This window comes from Corvus brachyrhynchos, unplaced genomic scaffold (genome assembly GCF_000691975.1).
Source record: "Corvus brachyrhynchos isolate BGI_N302 unplaced genomic scaffold, ASM69197v1 scaffold716, whole genome shotgun sequence".
Taxonomy (NCBI): Eukaryota; Metazoa; Chordata; class Aves; order Passeriformes; family Corvidae; genus Corvus; species Corvus brachyrhynchos.
In genome coordinates, this window is record NW_008238433.1 from 858173 (window position 1) to 866378 (window position 8206).

Here is an 8206-nt window from a genome sequence, read left to right on the forward strand (position 1 = left end):
CCCTTTTCTCCCCAAAGATTGAATAAAGTCAAAGCCCTTGTTTTTTGTCTATTTGCAGACTTACTTTTTTTTACGATAAAAAGTAAAAATTTCTAAATCACATTATTACTGAAGAAAAAAGCCAAGAAAGACATTATTGTGGTGACATACAAGGTTCTTTATCCTTTTCATCTCACTCATACTACTTTCTTCCAATAAAGGTTTTGACAGCTAAGATAACATGTGGATAAAACAGCAGGTGTGAGTCAGACCTTACTCCAAATTTCATCCTGGAGAGAATAACAACTACAATCTAGTTTATTTTAAAACAAAAGACAGGAGGATTGGTAAGAAAAATTATATCATGAAGACTTTTCATTAACATACAAAGCTATAGTACAAGCTTAGAAATTTACAATACAAAAATATACATTGCTTCTCCCACTTCATATATGTCTAAAGTCAATCAATGCTAAGAATTTTTCCAGACAAAACGTGTGCTCTTTACAACTGAAAGTTTTCTAATTTGTAGCAATAGAAGAAAATCAATGGTATGATTTATGATGTTTTTCTCTTTCAGTCATGCAGCAATGTCAGGGTTTCAAACATTTTGTGAACGTGTTACTATTTGAGAAATAGTTTTCAGCTTTACATATATATATATCTCTACAGTGTAGTAAAAAAAATAAAGCATTCTAGGGTGTTTAAGAGGTTGTTTTTAAAATTCCGTTTTTTGGTGGACTGACTTTTAAGTTGTTTGGAATATAGAGTACAAGATAATAATGAGAATGGCTTAACTATAGTGTAGCCACTGGAATTTTAATGTGAAAGAAAATATCATGGTAAACTCTAGAAAGAAAGCACAGACTGCCACTAGCTGTTCTCTGGATTTAAATGAAAATAACGTAATGCTATGAATAGTTACTCTTGTGTAGAACTCAAAATTATATTTGCTTTTAAATGAGGGTGGTTCTTTTCCCTGCAAGCAGCAGGGTAACCCCACAGAACCTCATAAACCTTGCTAAAATCACATTGCTATTGTGAGGAGCATGCAATGGCAGCATAACACAGCAGAAGTAACACACAACAAGGAGACAACATTTAACATAAATCACTCTGTTACTTTTTTATAGTCACACAAAAATCAATTCCCTTTTCAAGCAGACATAGGCATTCACTGTACTTATCTCTGGACTTTGCTACTGTTTCCAGATTTGCTGAAATGACCACTGGCAGCTTGGGCATGTAGAAGTAAGTTACAATCTTCCTTATACTACCGTTTTATAAATCTCTGCTTTTCTTGTGTTGTTCAATGTTGTTTTTCTTAAATTATGTTTGGTATGTGAATGCGCACACGCGCATGCAAGTCTGAAACAACATTTTTTTTGAGATCTTCACCAGCTGAAAAAGCCTTTGATTCACCAGTGTAATTAGTAAAAAATTTTGAAATAATCTTATTAGATACTCAACTACAGTTAGAAGTATTTACTTTACAGTAACAACATTAAGAAAGCTTTTTTCCTGCCAAGTCATATATTAGATTTAAAACTAAAAATACATCTTTTTCTGACTCCTCATGTGCTCAAAGAAACATTCATTGCAATCATGTAACTAAATATCATGAGATAGGCTGAGCAGTTGACTTAGAATCAAAAAAATCCTCAAGAATTCATGAAGCTTAGTCTTCCTTGTCATAGCTTGTCCAATTATTGCCAGTGAAAAACAGCTTTGAAAAGGATTGTTAGAATAGGATTATTGAACACTGGAAATTGAAGTGGAATGTTTCACCTGAAGTAAGAGTTTGAGAGTAAAAGATACTGATTCTTTTTTGACTGCTTATTCATATATTTGTCTTACCATTTGTTACCACGTATTCAGCAACTTCATTAATTCTCTAATTTCAAAACTTTTTTTCTTTTCAGGAGCAAAACTGGAAATGAGGTCAAATGTATTAATATGTTGAGCTGAATAGCTTTTATATAGTATTGAGTGCTTTTGCTGAGAGACAGCTGAGACCAGTTGCTATAGTAATATTTTTCAAGAGAGCCTCATGTTGATGTTGTGCATATGGGGTAGCAATGCAGAGAGGAAATGAACCACTTTGTTTTTCCATGCACAGGAAGGCCAGCTTGCACAACTGTTAACAAATGAGCAAAAAATGTCACAGATTGGTAGCCATTTGGAGGTGGGTGGAGTGGGAGGTGAGTGGAGAAGAAACAGGTCAGATCTGCACCACAAAGTCGGGGGAAGGTGTAAGTAATGACTATATATACATGTATTCTAATTATCTCATTAGCTGTCAGGAAAGATACCAAGAAGAGAATTAGAGAAGCATGTTTCAGCTCTACAGTATGACCAAGGCCTCTTGCTTGAGCATCTTGTCTCCTTGGACCAGCTCTGGCAGCACCTGACAACCTGGTTCAAAGCCTTCACAGACAAACTTCAGAGATTTTTTGCTTGAGACTAGGAGCTGGCAAGAAGGACAAGTTTCTTTGATTGTCTCCCTTCTCCCCAATTCCCACCACAAACACTTCCCATATTTGTTGTCCTTTCTGGCCAACAAGTGGTGCCACTGTCATCTTTCTGATTGTGAAAGAAAGAGAATAAAGTGTGCAGTAGCATTAAGGGTATCTTACTGGCCTGCTATAAAATTCTCTTTGATGCAGTTTGATTCAGTTTGATTCTGTCAGAACATAAGCTTTTCATCTTTAACTTCTCCCACACAATGGCATTCATGCAAGCTGTGATGGTGCACTCACGCTTTTCTTGAAAAGCTCCCACTGAGGTGAAGTTTGTGTAAACAGGACAGGTGGAGTTTCAAGGAAAATTGGTGTCCAAAATAATGTTTGGGGTTTTTTAAGTTACACAAAGCTTGAGATATGACTACTAGTCTTACAAGCCAGGAAGTGATAATGCAGTGACAAATAAAGGTGCTTTCCTGGTTCAGAGCTCTCTTTTAATGATGTGACTGACTGTCAAAGGAAAAATATTGGGAAGTGAGAGGACAAGAAGAGAAACTGAGACTGCACATAGGTGAGGAAACTCTTTGTAGGCTTGGGGGTCCTGGACTCCTTAAGGAACCCATGGCGAAGAGTTGTGGAGAACCTAAGATAAGCAAAATATTTGTAGGGACATACATGGTTTTGCCAAATATTTAAATTTGTTATCAGCCACTGAGCTTGTTTATTGCCTATGTTTCAGCCAAGTCACAGTTTATGCATCTTCATGTGTCTGAAGGTCTAATTATAAACCAAGAGCATTTGCAAGCTTTGGGCTTACAAAAGGACACTAGATACCAGGAGTTCCCATGGAATCAGAACTGGTCCTGTGGACTTAACTTTTTGGAAATTCATTCCTCATTGGCTGTAGTTCATGCTATGATGGATTAAGGCAGAAGCAGTGAAATGAGTGCTGGTCTGCCTTTATATACTGTGCTGTTAACTTCAGTGGTTCAAGAGTAATTTCTCAAGCAGTTAGATCTTCCCAGATGCAGGTTGGAGGGTTACTAACCTTGTCACCCTTTCCGATGAGCCTTTCTTGCTCATGTCTGAACCAAGAGACACTGAAATCCATCTTGTCTCAGCTGCAGGGAAAGCCTAGTGCATGTTGAACTGGGGAAGTTCATTGTGGTCATGACAGGCACAGGGGAGAGGATGACATGCCAAAGATTGAATACTGACAGCTAGGACAATAGCAGCAGGGTGTCCTGGTACTGGATAGAAAAGGATCTGATTTTAGATTTAGCCGTCTCGGTCTGGGATGTGTACTAGGAATAAGCCCCTGGACTCTGAAGAAGGCAATGTTTGATTGTCCTGTTCTGTTTTCCAGAGGTGGGTGGGAGGTCATTGCTTTGTTAGTCAGCTTTGAGTACTCAGCTGCTGGTGCTCCTGTACCATACTTACTAGCAACATATGGCTGCCTAAGTGATGTCAGTCTGGACTCCTCTGTCACGGGGCCACTTTCATGCTCATCCGTTAGAAAAGAGGCTCACAAGAAGACCAAGTACCTGTGACCTCGCTACATCAGTTCAGAGGCACCAGTGAGTACTGTCATAAGAGGTAGCTCTGAAGTAAGCTGCAGTACTCAGAAAATAAAAGCAGAGAAAATTTAAAAAAAAGAGTAAGACAGTTTTGTGGTTTACTTTTGTAAATTCTATAAACCAATTGCTTTTTTTTGTCCCTAGTTTGAAGCATTTCTTTCAGTTCCATAACAGTTAACTTATGTGTTGTCTTGGTTTTGGAGACAAAACTTCAGGAGGAAACACTCCAGAATGAGTGTCTCCTCTGAAGGGAAAAGGGCCTCCCCTTTTCCTACACCAATAAGACAAGTGGGTCACAGCAAGTGAAAGTAGAAAAACCAAACTGTTTATTAACACACCAACAAAACAGGGTAGAACAGGGAAAAAAACCCAAAACTTCAAAATACAACAAATTCCCAGAGAGGGAACAGACACCTGGGCTCGGACCAGCCGGGGCCACCCCATGGGCCCCCTGGACCAGGAAGGAGGGAAGGGAGGCAGTGAGGCAAGGGGAAGGGAAGGGAAAAAAGGACAAGGGAAACCAACAGAACCTTTTCCCAGCTAGCTGGAACACAGAAGAAACCCAAAGAGCAGCACAGCGCTCCCGGCGCACTCCCTCCCCAGCCCTGCCGAGCCCCTGGAGCTCCTGAGCCGTTGGGCTGAACCGTTCAACCGCCCCGCACTTGGTCCCATGGCTCCGGCCCTGCCCCCCCCGGTCCATCTTAAAGGCACAGCATCCTTGGGCATTGAGCAGACAGTTAAGGAATAAAGCAGCTTCACAACGTCACCCCAGGACATATATTAAATGAGCTCCCCAGCTACAAACTGCACAGCTAGGCAAGTCACTGAGAAGATGGAAATTGATTGTGCAAATCAGTGCTCAAGGCTAAAACTGAGATGTGTAGGTGATGTTAGCTGCTTGCACTACTCTCATCAATGAATGCCACATCATTTTAGCAATACAGATAATTGTAAATGAGAATTATTTTAAGCCAGTTTTACTGTCTGTTACTTCATTCAGTGCTATGAAGCTCAATCTGTTTTCACCAGATAATGTCAATGATAAGTTAAGGAACACAAAGAACATGAAGTGTTATGTGCCAGCACTTTCCAGACTTAGTTTCATAAGAATTACCAAATGATATTAAAATACAGGTAAACACAGTTTTTATGCAGAGTTATGGACTGTCACTTCCTTGGCAAAGAAACATTGAAGAAAGGGACAGATACAGACCACACTTATTCAGGCTACAGAAGAGAAGATCCAGAGCTATATCCCGGCTATCCTTACTGAATATATTTGGTAAGTAAATCTAGCTCTGTCTGATGTCTCACAGACACCAGTCTGAGTATAAAATACATGGTTGCTCCTGTGCACTCAAGTAACTCTGCAATGATGTGAAGAAAAGATAACATTCTAGAGGAAATTGTGGGTTCGATACATACAAAATAAACAAAACATGAGTGGATTTATCTAAACAATTTTTTTTGGTCTGTTGAATGTTTCTCTGATTCTTCTGGAATCACAGAACAGTCCAGATTGGTAAGGACCTCAAAGGATTGCCCGGTCCAATATTTGTGGGAAAAGGAAGCTGTATGAGATTATCTGGCACCGTCCAAAGACATCATGAAAGCCTTCAGCAATGCGAACTCCACCACAAACGTGGGGAGGTTGTTCCAGTGATAGGTTGTTCTCACTGTGAATAATTTCTTTCTTATGTCAGTATGAAATCTCTCCCAGTGCAAATCCCATTGTGTCATGCCTTCTCCATGTGCCCACTTTTGAAGAGACTTTCCTTTCCTTTTCTATCCATCCTTTAAGCATCAAAATACTGTGATGTGGTCTCCATGAGCAGTCACTTCTCCAGGAAGAAGAGGCAGAGGTCCTTCAGTCTTTCCTCAGGTAAGGTTCCTCAGGCCTTTGATCATCTTCATAATATTCTTTGACTCTCTCCAGTCCTTCTGCACTTTCTTGAGCTGTGGAGCCCAGAATTTCATGCAGTAGTCCAGGTGCAGCCTGAAAAGCACTGAGCAGATTGGGATGATCCTGTCTCTGTCTCTAGCAATGTCCCAGGGGAGACAGCCGAGGACTTGACTTGCTTTGGTTGCTGCCATGGTGCACTGTCAGCCAACACCTGTTCTGTCAGGCGAAATAGGGCAAGATTTTATGTCATTACTGAATGTACAATGGCTCTTGTTGGATACAAAAATATACAACCACACTTCCACTTATATACTGTATGCACATTAACCATCACTTATAATACAGGAGAAGTTTAAGAATTCCAAATCCCACAAGTAAACAGCTAATCCATTTCCATATTTTGACTCTCCTGGGAAAAGAAAAGAGCTATCAGAAAAGAAGACCAATTAAACTTACTTATACTTGCAGAGAAGGTCTTTCTAGCAGAAAGATTTTTTATTATTACATTTACCCTCCAGTGAATAAAAATATATCGTATGTAGGTAGAAAATTATGTTCCTATCTATTGTGAACTTTCAAGCCTTTCAATAGAATCTATTCCAATTTCAGACAAGAGTTTGGTTTCTGGTTGATAATTGCCCTGATTATTTGGTCTAGATTTCAGCTTGTTTCAGGTAATTAGGTTGATATTTTCAAGATGAAAAATTCTCTCAGATCTTGCCAGTGGATTCTGCTGGTTTCAGAACTCTTTTTTTTAAGGATTCTTTCAATGCCAAATTATTCAGAATATTTTATCTTTGACCACAGATAATTTTCCCACTGTTGATAAACTTTCATACATCTCCAAATCACAGCCTGAAGGACACAAACTGTGAATTTTATTTGTAAGCATTCCAAGGATATAAGGGCATGAAAAAAACTTTGAAAATCAGATCAAGAAAACATTTGAATATTTCACAGCATTATTGATTCCCTAGGACAATGTAGGTGGTCTGGATTGCTGACACGTTTTTAAGAGGTATCAGTATTTCTAATTAATCTGATTTTTCTATCTGTGGATAAGGAAGTAGTGCAAAAAGATCTGTAACAACAATTAAATGATTTTGTTGACAACTTTTCTGTGACACTTTGCCTCTTTAATTTTCTTTTTTTGCTTTAGTTGTTTGGTTTAGCTAAAAAAAAAGTCTCCCTTCAGGTTTCTATGCCTTGCTGAAACAACAAGGTGTCTTAACCTGTTCCCTGATCCTCTTCCTTCTTTATTTATACAAAACAAGAACAGAAACAGTTTTCTTAAATTCGTAGGATACATGGACCTTGTGATTCTCATTTTCAGTTGTTGTTTGCCAGGTTTCTTTTGGTTTAACTTAAGTTTTGAATATGAAGCAGAGACCTTCTGATGTTAGCAAAACTTAATTTTGTATCATATGTCTTGTTTCTAGAGCACTTTGCAGTCTGTCTATCTCATTTCATGTGCCCACACACAGGCACAGAGCATCAGCCATCTCCAGTGGGAGGGTGACAGCCACACAAGCCCACTGGTAGCCAACCAATGCACTGCATGGCAGTGGCAAATGGGAATACTGGCCAGGGATGCCACGTCAAACCCTCCTCTGCAGAGCATGTCACGAGATTTTCACTACCCATGAGGAGCAGATGTCTTAATTTCTGGTCATTAAAGAAGAGGACCATGCCAAGAGCATGACTTAGTGGAAGGAGGGGCAATACCAGCTTGTCAGTAGTCAGGGCTAGCAGTCTTCCAGAAGTGAGACAAGGCAAATAACTGGAGAATAAAAGCCTTCACTTTGTCCTTGATGAACAATCTAAAAGGACCAAACCTATGAGGAACCCATCACCATAAGGTACAGCAGGAGACAGACAGACTTGCAGCCTACCTGAAGGTGCTTCATAAGCCCCAGAACTCAAAAACTGCCTCAAAAATACGACTTTAGTAAAGCCACGGAAAGGACAGCTATATGCAACCAGTGCTACTGTTCCTCAGGACTGAATTTCATGCTTCTGCACGACTGACATTAAGCAGCTGGCCTACAGTGTACACTAACATGCTGTGAGTGTTCCCAGCAGAGGGTCCAATCCTCCATGGTAACACTCTTCAGGGAGCTCTGAAAATGCTTTAATTATTAAAATGAATAATTCCTACCAACACATTTAATTGGAAAATATTACATGTTTAAATGGGCACTAATGGAAGGGCTCTGAAAAATCTGAGTATATAATAGAGTATGCTGTTTGAAGTGAATTTTAGCAATATTTTTTCAGCGAATAAC